Source organism: Acomys minous (assembly GCF_964271855.1).
Source record: "Acomys minous genome assembly, chromosome: 15".
In the NCBI taxonomy this organism is placed as follows: Eukaryota; Metazoa; Chordata; class Mammalia; order Rodentia; family Muridae; genus Acomys; species Acomys minous.
The window spans coordinates 29,504,845-29,517,539 of NC_140497.1; the positions used below are offsets into that span (position 1 = coordinate 29,504,845).

General features: G+C 38.3%; 1 long non-coding RNA gene across 1 annotated transcript in view; it reads right to left on the reverse strand.

Annotated features, from left to right (window-relative positions):
• Positions 1–12,695, reverse strand: part of LOC311584942 — a 753,214-nt gene that overhangs the window by 266,099 nt on the left and 474,420 nt on the right. The window lies entirely within an intron of this gene.

A 12,695-nucleotide genomic window follows, 5' to 3' on the forward strand; every position in this document is an offset into this window, starting at 1 on the left:
TTAAGAAGTTGGGCTTTAGAACCATTTGAGATTTGTAAGATTGACACAATAGATTACAAAAAGTAGCGTCTTGTTACTCAGACATATTGTCATGCCAATATGGAGTCTGTCAGAAAAAGAAACAAAGGGATCTATACGTTTCTTTTAGATTGATCTATTTGCTGGTTTATACCAGTTTTACCACACAGAATTGTTTTTGCCTCATCAGTGTGATGGAATCAATGGGCTGGAAAATAAAAATTTCTGAGCTCCATTTTTACTGTGTGGCAGCTAACAATTGAGAGCTTTATCCAATTCCTTTTACACATATAAAATTAAATTTAAAATGTCACTCTTATAGTGATTAATGTTTCATTAAGTGACCAAATCTCATACTGGCTAAAAGATGGAGAGGAAATTCACTGAAATCTTCATAAAAGATTACGCATCAGTTTGTAACTACATTTTAACCCTATACCACTCATTTTCCTTCATTGTAAGAATTCAAGAAACATGGCAGATGAAATATCATCTCACTTTGCCTTAATATATAAAATAAAATAGTATTCGCCAAAGCTGTATAGACAACTCTTAAGCTTATTACTCATTTCTTCAAAAATGCCACTAAGAAGCTCAGTCTTGCAGTCTCTGAAAGGTGAGAAGACTTCTCTGAACTGTAAAATCTGTCTTCCCTACAGTGCTAGGTCAACTGGTAGTTCTACGTCTTTGGTGATTTTTTTTGTGTGTGTGTGTTGCTGTGATAAAATATCCTGACACAAACAAGTTACAGCAGAAAAGGTTTCTTTTGGCTCACAGTTCCAGAAGGATGGGATACACTATGGAGGGATGGTTTAGCAACAGATAGCAAAGGCATGGCAGGAGATGCTGGTTGATTTCATTCTATCTGCTCTCAGCTAGCCCTGGCAAACCTACAAAGCCTTAGCGCCCGCTCCCATAGGCAACCGTCAAAGCTCCACCTCTTAAAGGTTTGATAGCCTTACCAAAAAAGCATCATGAGCTTGGTACCAAGTGTTTAAATACATGAACCCATGGGGGGGGGCAGTGCACATTTTATATTGAAAGCATGATCCTTAACTTTTAAAAATTGATGTGCCGGCACCCACAGCTTACTATCAACCTAGGATACCATGCTCAGCTCTGTCCCATGTCCTCTGAATTCCACCTACCTCGATGTCTCAGAGGACCAACTCACTATGGATGATAGACACATGCATTCCAGTATCAACCCATGTACCATATTTCTTACTGATAGTTGTGTGTGATCTCTCAATACTTAAGATTTAACAAAGTGATTTTCTACATTTCACCACTCCAGCAAGGTTGAATTCACACCTTCATTACATCATTCATTCATATTTGGGTGGAAGATTCTAAGCATAGTGTTACAGGAGGGTGTTTTTTGTCTCCCAAAATAATAGGAAAATACTTAGGTTAACTGGCACCAATGGTATAATCAGAAAGTTATTGGGTGAAGGAAAGTGAAGAGAAAATCCCAAGGAGAGGTTGGACCAGGCTATGAGTATACATGGATTAAGATGAATCTGCTGCTGTCCAAAAGCATGGCAGACTGGATCACCCTTTTATGCCACTGTTTCCCAAAATGCTTTTCTAAAGTCCACAAAAGCTGGAGGGCTCACAGCCTTAGCATAGTGATCTTATAATGAAAACAAGGTCATTTTAGAATACAAACCCTTTGTGAGTGCACACATGTAGGAACTTACCCTAATGCCTTTAGATTTCTTTTGTAGCTAGACTAGCCTGTTTTTAGCCTGAAGGAAATATGTTCAACCACAAAGAAGTGTTTCAACTGTCAGTGTGGAGTTACCAATATACAGCCACACTTTTTGTTACCTCATAACTAGCTGCTTTGTGACTTGTGACGTTGTTCCAGATCCAACCGTGGATGATCAGACTATTGTTTAAGATATTTGTTGCCAAAAGTTCATACACTATACAATTTTCAATATTAAGGCTATATTATAAAACTTAGATTGGTGTTTTAATATTCGCTTCTTTAGCTTCACAAATAGGGCTTGGTGGGAGGAGGTGTCTCCTTCTCCAATCTCTACTGCTCATGTATATCTTCAACAATATAACAACAAACAACAGGTGTTAGACTTTCTACATGCTCCAAAAATTTAATAATGGGATATGACCGTGGATCTTCTTCTTTACACTTTTATTTATTTTCTGTTCATAGGTATGAGGGGCCACACACATGCGTCAGTATACCAGTGGATATCAGAGGACAACTTGTAGGCATTGGTTCTCTTCCTCCATCATGTGGGATCCTGGGACCAAAGTCAAGTTATCTAGCTTAACAACAAATACCGTTACAAGCTAACCATCTCAGCAACCTGCCGTGTTACTTTGTACGTCTTCAGTGGTAGAATGCAAAATGAATCTCTCTGCTCAGCTTTCAGGATTCCCACTCCTTATCCCTTCTCTTCATCTCTAGGGATACTAGCCCATCTGGCAATCCCTTCCTACATATACATGTTCAAAATTTAAGTAATGTTAAGAAAAGAAAGTGTTATAGAGAAGTTAGGTAGTGTTCTGGAGCCTCAGTCTTTGAACATAATTTTTTCAACAACCTTTCCATGTCTACTTAAGAACAACCCTTGAATAGCCATAATAAAGCATTGTGCTATACAAAACCGTCAAGTAAATAAAGTTTCAAAATGTCATTCCATAATAATATTCTCATTTTTCAAAACAGCATTCTAGATAAGCTATCCATAGAGCCATAATATTATAAGGCAAACACTGTATTTTCAAAATGTTAGCTGTAATGTCTTCCTAAGTACAAACTAGACTATAACCACATTTTAATATCACAGCATTTATTAAGAATTATAGAAACATCATAGATGACATATTGTTTTAATATACCATTTAAATTTTTAATAGTATTTTATTTTAAATGACGGAATCATTAGTTATGAGCATAATAATCAAAATTATCTTCAGGAATGACTTTTAGACAAGTCGTAATGATGCTCCTAAAAAATTTACTGAATATAGAATAACTTTGTTCTCAGCACTTTTAATAATTTACTGGCGATATAATTCTTCAAGTTTTGTTTACTCATAATAAATTCAAGTACATAGCAAGAGAATGCATTTATATGAATCCACATGATAGAAGAAAATTAGGAGCGTGACAGATGTTGGGAATTACCATACTAACCTAGTACAACACATCATAAACCTGCTGCAACTAAAAACACACAGCTCAGTCATATGGGATCATCACAGTGAGGCATATTATAAATGTTTCCCCTTGGCTGCACATTTTGATTCTAATATCATGGGACAAAGGTACTACAACATATATATCATTCAGAAGCAGCTGAGGCCACAATTGTCTGAAACAGTTTCTAAATAAAACCTTAAGTTTTCTCAGAGTCAATACTCTGAACAATTCTGATTTCCTTCCTGGTGTTAATATACATCAAAATTGGAGACTAAAATAATGTGTTTGATTCAGAAGTTCTCCTTCCCTTGGGATACAAGGGGTCCTAATTCAAACCATAACACAATATAAGGCAAAGTAAGCTATTAAGCCATTTATAAAGAAACATAGGAATAAAAAAAAAACATATTTGTGTGGTGGTTTGGACAGGAATAGTCACCATAGCTTCATGTATTTAAATGCTTGCCCATAAGAGAAATCAAAGCAAATGTTACCTAATAAGTGAATGATATTTGAACTGAAAAGTTATAATAGCAGACTAGAATTTGTATATGAATCCACACATGAATGTCATACCCTGATAATGTGCTGTTCTGTAATAAAAAGGAAAAATCAGTATTTATAATATGCAGGAATTTTTATACAGTTCAGGGGTAGAAAGGCAGACAGAAGAGGATAGACTGTAGGAAGGCTATCTATCACTTCTTCTAGAAAATGAAGGCATAGAATTGATCTGCTACTATATAGTACTTGATTTCTTCTCAACTCTGTTTAAACAGAATAAACTGTGCTGTATACAATATAGCATCTACAATACAATAACTGTATTAATACTTCATTTGAATTGAAACATTTTACACTGGATAGAGGAAAGCCAGGAGTGAGACTAATACATCTCACAAGGATCAGGAAGAAAGGAAAACCACAAGTTTCACAAGTGTGAAGAGAATGTCACCTTGCCTTAGTCTGGGCCCAAGGTGAAAACAGTCTTGGGATGCTTGGCCCCACTGAGACTTTGTCTCTATAAACTGATAAAGAATTAGATAGACTTAGAGAAAGAGGAACGATCAGCCCAAGACAAAAGACTCTGGTGGGGGGGATGGGGCAGGAGTTGCACTACCAAAAGGATCATTGATTAGGAGGAAGACGCTGGGAGGCGGGGGGGGGGGGGGGGGAGGGGGGGGTGGGGGGGGGAGGTTGGGAGGGCGGGGGTACAGAGAGACAGACAGAGAGAGAAGAGGAGGAAAAGGAGGAGAAGAACATTGGGGAAACTAAGAGAGAGAAAGCGGAGGTTCCCGCCCACGGTGCAGGGAGTTGGAAGATTTAGCAGCGGTGGCAGGCTTGATGGAGACCTCCAGGTTCAGGTCCACGGATGGTGCGATTTCTTCTGTCGGATAGATCATCTGCTAGACTCCTGAGACTTTTGCCAGGGAAATTGCCCCGCGGAACTGATACCCAGAAGGTATTCTTGTTTTCCCTCATCTCCTTTCCCTCCTATTTAGGGTAATCCGGTTGTAAGGGAGGTAAATGCCTTTAATAAATCCCTAATAAAGCAGAATCGTTACAGAATCAAAGAACTGGTAACAACACACCAAGTCTCTTCTAAAGGCTATAAAGACTGTAACCAATGTCTGCAGGAAAGGAGATTTTTCTGGTGTAGCCGCCTACAGAGATTGGCAGAGATTTCCATGGACACAGCTTTCATAAGCCATCATCGACTCTACGATGCTCTTTGTATTGATGTATCTATCTGCCTTCGAGGCAGCCATTCTTTGCATCTTTTTTAAGCTAAACAATGGGAGGAATCATTTCTTCAGTCTGATTTCAGTACTAGATCTGGGGTGAACAATGTTTTTTCACCTCTCCCCAGGAAAATCCACAAAACACTGTTGCTATGTTCCTGTGATTAAGAAAATCAATTGCATTTATTATAGAAATCAAACTATATGTTTCTTTATACTCTCTAATAACTGATAAGACCCGCTTTGGCTTTGACCATCTGTTGTTTCCTACAGATGGTTTAAGCATAAATTTCTTTCCCCATCACTCTTTCCAGTTTCATAAGAGAATGACAATACTAAAGAGACTTTGAGTTATCCATGCATTTGAACAGTATAGATTTTCCAAAGTCTGTAAGACCTTCTTATTTTCCTGAATAAATTGTCTGTGTCCTTTATATTATAAACAAAGGAACTTTAATTAAACCCTGATAGCAAATCTAACATAGTTCTTCTGATCTACATGACCAGGGTTTTGGATAACACAAATAACTTAAAAATTATTCCCTCTCTTCATCTGCTTCCACCATCTATTCTATTTACCCTCTGAGTGAGATTTAAACATCCTCCCTATGGTACCAGAGGGAAACTAGAGAGAGCTGAGAGTAGAGATCAGACGTGGGGAGAGTGGTGGTGGTGGGAGGAGAGAAACCAGAGGCAGGGGCATCTCTTTGACAAGCTGGAGACCTAAGACATGGTAGGCTTCTTAATGGAGAGAAGGGAACACCAACCTACCAAAAAAAAAAATCTTCAACCCAAAATTTACCCTGCTTACAAGGTGTGCAGGGTTAAAGATACAGCAGAGACTGAGGGAATGTCCAAGGAATGCCTGGCCCAACCTGAAATCCACATGACACTACTCATGAAACTGCTGACTGCAGACAGGATCCTAGCATAGCTATGGCATCCTCTAAGAGGCTCCACCCAGCAGAAGATCAAAACAGATGCTGAGACTCACAGCCAAACATCGGGCAAAACATAAGGAGTCTTGGGGAAAAGTGGACAGAAAGACAGAAGGACCTGGAGGGGACAGAAGCTTCACAAGAAGACTAACAGAGTTACCAAACCAGGACCCATAGGTGCTGAGACTGAAGCACCAACAAAGAAACATGCGTGGACTGTATCTAGGCCCCCTAAACGGATGTAGCTGATGGGCTTCTCCCTCTTCATGTGGGTCTCCTAGTAAGGGGAGAAGGGGGCTGTCTCTGACATTGACTTTGTTGCCTGCTTTTTGATAACTTCCTCCTGGCAGCACTGCCTTGAGAAGACACAGAGGAAGAGGATGTGATCAGTCCTGATGCAACTTGATGTGTTGAGGTGGGGTGGAGGGGCTACCCTTTTACGGGGTGTGGTAGATAAGGGATAGGGGAAAGAGGGAGGAAGGGTGGGATCAGGAGGAGAAGAGGAAGGGGGATGTAAAGTAAATAAATAAATAAGCAAGTAACTCAAAACTTAAAATGTGCATACATATACAAATAAAAAGATATGCACTCAATGATGATCAATGAAAAAAAAAACAGGCAATGAATTTGAAAGCAGTTGTAAAGGGTATATGGGAGAGTTTGGAACAAGAAAAGGGAAAATAGAAATGTAATTACACGGTAATCTCAAAAATATAAATAAATTCATAATTATAAAAAATTATAAATTGAAACGCAGCTATAAGATGTGCGCTCCATCCTGGAGTCCAGTGTGCCTACTTTCTCGTAATCTCTTCTGCCAGTTGCTTGCTCTAAGTGGACAGAGTAGAATAAAACTCATGGGCTATCAGCTATGTGATCAGGCTTTTCATTACACTGTGGGTGGTATTTCTTGCTTTCTTGCCTGGATGTAGGCCAGCTATTCTATTCTTAGTTGCATTATGGGAAATTAAGGTAGCGTCCAGGGTTCCAGCAGGCATGAAGTGGATTTGAAAACAGATCTTAAAAGATTCACCAATAACCAGGCTTAACCTTTTGCCAAGTTGGTCCTCCTGTCTTGAAATTATTACAACCTTGGTCATCATCTCAATTTTCATCTTAAGTGCCTTGGCCCATGGGATGTCCTACTGAAGTCTTAAAAGCTTCCTTACCTGCAGATATTAGGAAATACTAAATATTCATTATTACAAGTGGCCAAGGTTCATGGGAAATTTATAGAAAATAAACATTAATATATATTTAACCACATAGATAAATCATTTACCAAAGATGCGTAACTCCTGGGTGATAGCATTACACATCCAAGTGTATCTCTGTAGTAAAGAAAGCACAGCTCCAGTAGTTGCACTGAATCATCTTTTACCAAATAAAAAGAAAACCTCTAAGGCAAAAAAACTTTTTTTCAGTCTTAGCTCATTTGTTTTAACTGAGAGTTAAATGTCAGCCATTTTAGAGAAATCTTAATTGTTTGAATAATCTGCCAATAATGTCTTCATTCATTTATTGTGAACATGCACACAGGGGCTAATTGAAGATTGCTGTGGTTTCTCATAATTGGATAAATTAAACAGACACCTGGAATAGAACCTCAGAATTCCCACCTTCCAGCTTTCTTTTGCTAGTCATTTCATCAAAACTGATGCTTTGTCAGGAGAAAATTCATGAGGATAAACAAACTCTCATTATACTGCTGGGATCAAACATTCTGGCTCACATAGGAGGACTCAGACAACATCCAGAATTACTCAGTAAGAAGATGGCCTTTAAAGGTACTTTGTCACCACCAGGAAACATACACTTGTTGTAAAGTGTTTATTTTGCTTTGGGAACCAGCAAAGTGCACACGGCCTGCCAGGATGCTACAGACCCAACACATGTTCTCATTTCTACCAGAAACTTAGAGTAGGTCTGAGTTTAAGAGTGTAAGGTAACCACTGCCTACATTCTCTTCACTGAATTACTCTCTTGATTTATTCCTGTGACCTTGAGCACCAATTTCTAGTATTTCATAGACTAATCTTTGTGTTTTTCTCTTTTGTTAAATTATTTTCATTTTTTAGCATGGAATAGAAATGTTTTCATACTTTATGTAACCTTTTTTATTTTCTCCCTACACAAAAGGAATGGCTAGTTGCTTAATACTCACCTATATTTTCAACATGTTGTGGATGGAAGTGCACACCCATTCCTCTAGTACTTGGAAAGTAGGGGCAGAAGATTCAAAAATCCAATGCCAACACTGGCTACATAGCAAGTTAGAAGTCAAGTTTGAGATCCTGACTCAGAAATCAAAACAAAACAAAAATATATTTTAAAAGCCAATGTCCCAAGTATATCATTTGTTTTATTTTGTAAATACTTGTGTCCTTCATTAGATCTATAACTTGAGGATAAATACAACTCCTGCATCATTTTAATGTCCATGGGATATTAAACTCAGAATGCTCGAGGGTTCACAATGTTTCCAGACACCATTTTTCTGACTCATTTTGCTTCTTATTGGACCTGGCATTTCCTCGCAGGTTCCGTTGTTTTACTGACTTGGGTGTTTTGTTTTGACAAATAACTGTGTTAATCTACTCATGATACCTACTCATTCAAAGAACTTCTTTTAGGAATATGGCTTCACAGCTGGGCAGTGGTGGTGAACATCTTTAATCCCAGTACTCAGGAAGCAAAGGCAGAAGGATCTCTATGAGTTTGAGGCCAACCCGGTTTACAGAGTGAGTTCCAGGAAAGTCAATGCTACACAGAGAAACCCTGTCTTGAAAAACCAAGAGAAACGAAATAAAATATGTCTTCACTTATATTTTCAGTGGACATAATTGGAATGAATTTCAAATATGCTTTTTACGCCACTGTGATCATTCTACCACCTGAGTCCTTAGGTAAGTAGATTGAATAAAACTCTGTGTCTTTTAAAATCAAACAACACAAATTGCCTGATTAATAGATTTGGTCTAGTTATTATTGGCCAACACTACTCACAACTTTCCACTACTAATAGGTCAACATTCCCAGTATACAGTGTTAGAATCCTGGCTGGACATAACCCTGTATTTCCTAAGTATCACCTTACACAACTGTTTCCCTCTCCTACTCTTGAGTTTAGCTGTCAGAGAATCAACATGCTTTATAAAATGAGGGTTTAAACACTCTAAACTTATGCCATTTTATTAAGAATAATTGATGTGACAAAGACCCTGTTTTAAGTAGTTTTAAAACTGGCACATTAAAAATGCCGACTGACTTCCAATGCAGCAATTAGGTTATAAAAATTAAATCATGAAACTTATATTTTTCCATCAATTTTTCTCTCAGTGGGAAATATTGTAACTGACATGAAGGTAATAGGAAATAAGAAAATGAGGCATGGGGCATTGCAAAGACACAATTTATTAGCAAGCACATTTCACTAGCCACTCATCCAACATTGAATAAAAATATCATGTACAAATAAATGTGAAATGAAGAATGATATGTTGTAGAATAAAATAATAGGGAAGAGAATTTGCAGAATCATACTGTGTGATAACACATATAAATATTATTGAAAATATACACATGTGTGTGTGTGTGTGTGTGTGTGTGTGTGTGTGTGTGTAAGGTATGTGTATGTGTTTGTCAGCCAATGAAGCACATAGTTACTGTGTATTTTAAGGCTGAAGTCAATGAAATCTAACCAGAGAAATTTGTGACTTGTTTTTAATAGATTCACCTAGGGCAGTCAGGGCTTGCATGAATGCATGGAGGCATAATAATAATAATAATAATAATAATAATAATAATAATAATAATAATAATAATAATAACCACAAAAAACAAAAACAAAAACAACTGTGAGTTTTAGTAACAGAAAAACTCAAAACCACTCAGAAGAGCTGCATTGTTAAGGAAAATTTCTGATACTCAAAGAAATTTTGTGAGATCAAGTGGTTTTGTTAGGAAGCCCAGAGTCCAGCATGTCTTTAAAACAAGGTGGGCTTGTTTCTGAATAATCAATTAGATTGGCCTGTGGACTCTCACCTGCAACACACTACAGCACTCTCTGCCAGTAGTCATAAAGCTATAACAACCTATTTGTTTATTTGTCTCATTTCCATGGATTCTGATAAACCCCAGAAATCCCCCCAACATTTGAATTGCATATACCATGTCAAATAAATAATGAGCATTGTCTCCTATATCCATGCATTAATTTTATCCTTTTAATAATCAGTACTATGGAGTTTAACATTTGATACATCTTTATTACATCACTTAACAGACTTTACCGAAGTTATTTGTGTGTAACTCAAGAAAAAGACTAAAATTTCAGCTTAGAGTGTATCTCAATTTTTTTCCTTTGCTGACAGAATCTTTCTTTGTTTCTGTTAAATTAGAAAAAAAATCTGTGAATGCTATGGAATGCAGACCAAGATTATTCTAAGTGTTTATGCACCTTATATATCCATTTTCATCTTTATATATGTTTATATATCTTATATATTGATTTATATGTTACAAACTTAAGCATATTGATGCTTCCAAAGCCGATAAGCTTCTTATATTAAAAGCGTTTTTCTTTCTCAAAAGGTAGGTGTTAAATGAATAGTAGTTTATATCCAGTATAATAAAAGAAAATCAAATGAATGATGAAAAACAGATCTAATAACTGTTTTTCTTTTGAGATTTTTTTTAAATGTAAGGCTATTTTTAATATATTTATTTACTTTACATCCCAGTTGTACCCCCTCCCGCCTCTCCGTCTGGTCCCACCCTCTCTCACTCTTCCTCAAGCCCCCTTCCACTAACTCTCAGAAAAGAGGAGCCCCCACAACTAACCCACCCCAGAACGTCAAGTCACATCAGCACTGAGCACATCCTCTTCCTTGGTGGCCCGGCAAGTCAGCCCCACCAGGAGGAAGGGATTGAAAAGCTTGCAACAGAGTCCTTATCAGAGGAAGCTCCCACTCCCCTTACTAGGGGACCCCTATGAAAACGAAGCTCTCATTGAGTACATATGTATAGGGGGGCCTATGTCCAGTCCATGGATGGTACTTGGTTGGTGATTCAGTCTTCAAAAAGCTCCCTGGACCCCAGGTTCCTTGACTCTGATGGTCTTCTTATAGAGTTCTTGTCCAGGTCAGATACTTCTATCTTTCCCCCAACTCTTCCACAAGGCTCCCTGTAACGACACCCAATGTTTCGCTGTGAGAGTCTCAGCATCTGTTTTGACCTGATGCTGAGTGGAGCCCTTCATAGCACAGCTGTGCTAGGCTCCCATCTGCAAGCACAGCAGAGTATTGTTAATAGTGTCAGGTCAGGGGCTGGCTGTCTCCCATAGGGTGGGTCTCAGGTTGGGCCAGGGAGTTGTTGGACATTTCCTCAATCTCTGATTTATTTTTGTCCCTGCACATCTTGTAGGCAGGGTAAGTTTTTGGTTGAAGGTTTTGTGGGTGGGTTGGTGTTCCCCTCCTGCCACTAGGAGTTGTGTCTAGTTAGAGGGTGTCCTCTTCAGTCTCCATGACACCCGCTACTAGGGCTCTCAGCTAGAGGCAGGCCCATATCCTCCCAAGAGCATACCTCAGCTTGTCCCAGAGATGCCCGTACCAGCTTTCTTTTCTTTTCTTTATTTTTTTTTTTCTCAGAGAGATGGTGTTGATTTATTGATGTTGCTTTGTAAGAACAAATTTACAGCTCAGGGAGGCATCCTGGGGGTGGGAGGTCAGGTGGTTAAAAGGCTACACAGCAGCTTTGATGTCGGGTGGCAAGAAGGCTGTCCTGCCAGCAGCTGGTTTGTTTATAATGGAGGCTGGCTGGCTGCCATGGCTGGGGCTGCACGCAGGGTGGTTCACATTTCCCTGCACCTGTCTCACAAGGACGCCCAGAGGCAATAGCTGGGGGAGGGGGAGGGTAACAGCTGCTGAGTCTCTCCAGCCTCTGGAAGCTGGAGAACTGTTCCTTCTCTCACTGCAAACCCTGGTTCCTCCCACCCCTGCTCTCCACACATCTGATCCCTACTATCATTTCAATCAGCACTCCTGTCATATCTTGTTCCCGCTCTTCAACCACCTCCTCTGTCTATTCTATTTCCCTTTCGGAGTAAGATTCAAACATCCTTCCTTGGGCCCTCCTTGTTACCTGACTTCTTTGAGTCTGTACATTATAATATGTTTATACTATATTATATGGCTAAAATTCACTTATAAGTGAGTATAAGTGTGTGTGCCTTTCTGGGTCTGTGTTACCTCACTCGGGATGATCTTTTCTAGTTCTATCCATTTGCCTGAAATTTTTATGATTTCTTGGCTCTAATAGCTGAGCAGTATTCCATTCTGTAAACGTATTATGGTTTCTTTATTCATTCTTCATTTGAGGGACCTCCGGGTTGTTTCCCAGTTTCTGGCTATTTCGAATAAAGCTACTATGAACATAGTTGAGCAAATGTGAGGGTATCTTATAAACAGTCTATTTTCTTTATAGGCAATGACAACACTATTTCAATGAACCAATTACTGTAGAATTACAGATTCCAAGCTCATCTACAATTAAGGCTGAAGATAATATAAGTTTGTGAAATTTGAAGCAATTGTTTCATTTGAAAGAAGTAAAAATGAATGATGAATTAAAGATAGAAAATGGTACCAAAAGTAAGAAAATTTAGATCTATAAAACCTTCAAGTTTCAGGAATAGTGCTGCTAATTATACAGAAACTTTTCATTGAGTTCTTTCTTTGTTTGTAAATAAATTGCATATGAAATATTTAAAAATATACTTTCATAATTTGTTATTATTTTAAAATGGCATTTTTTATTAGT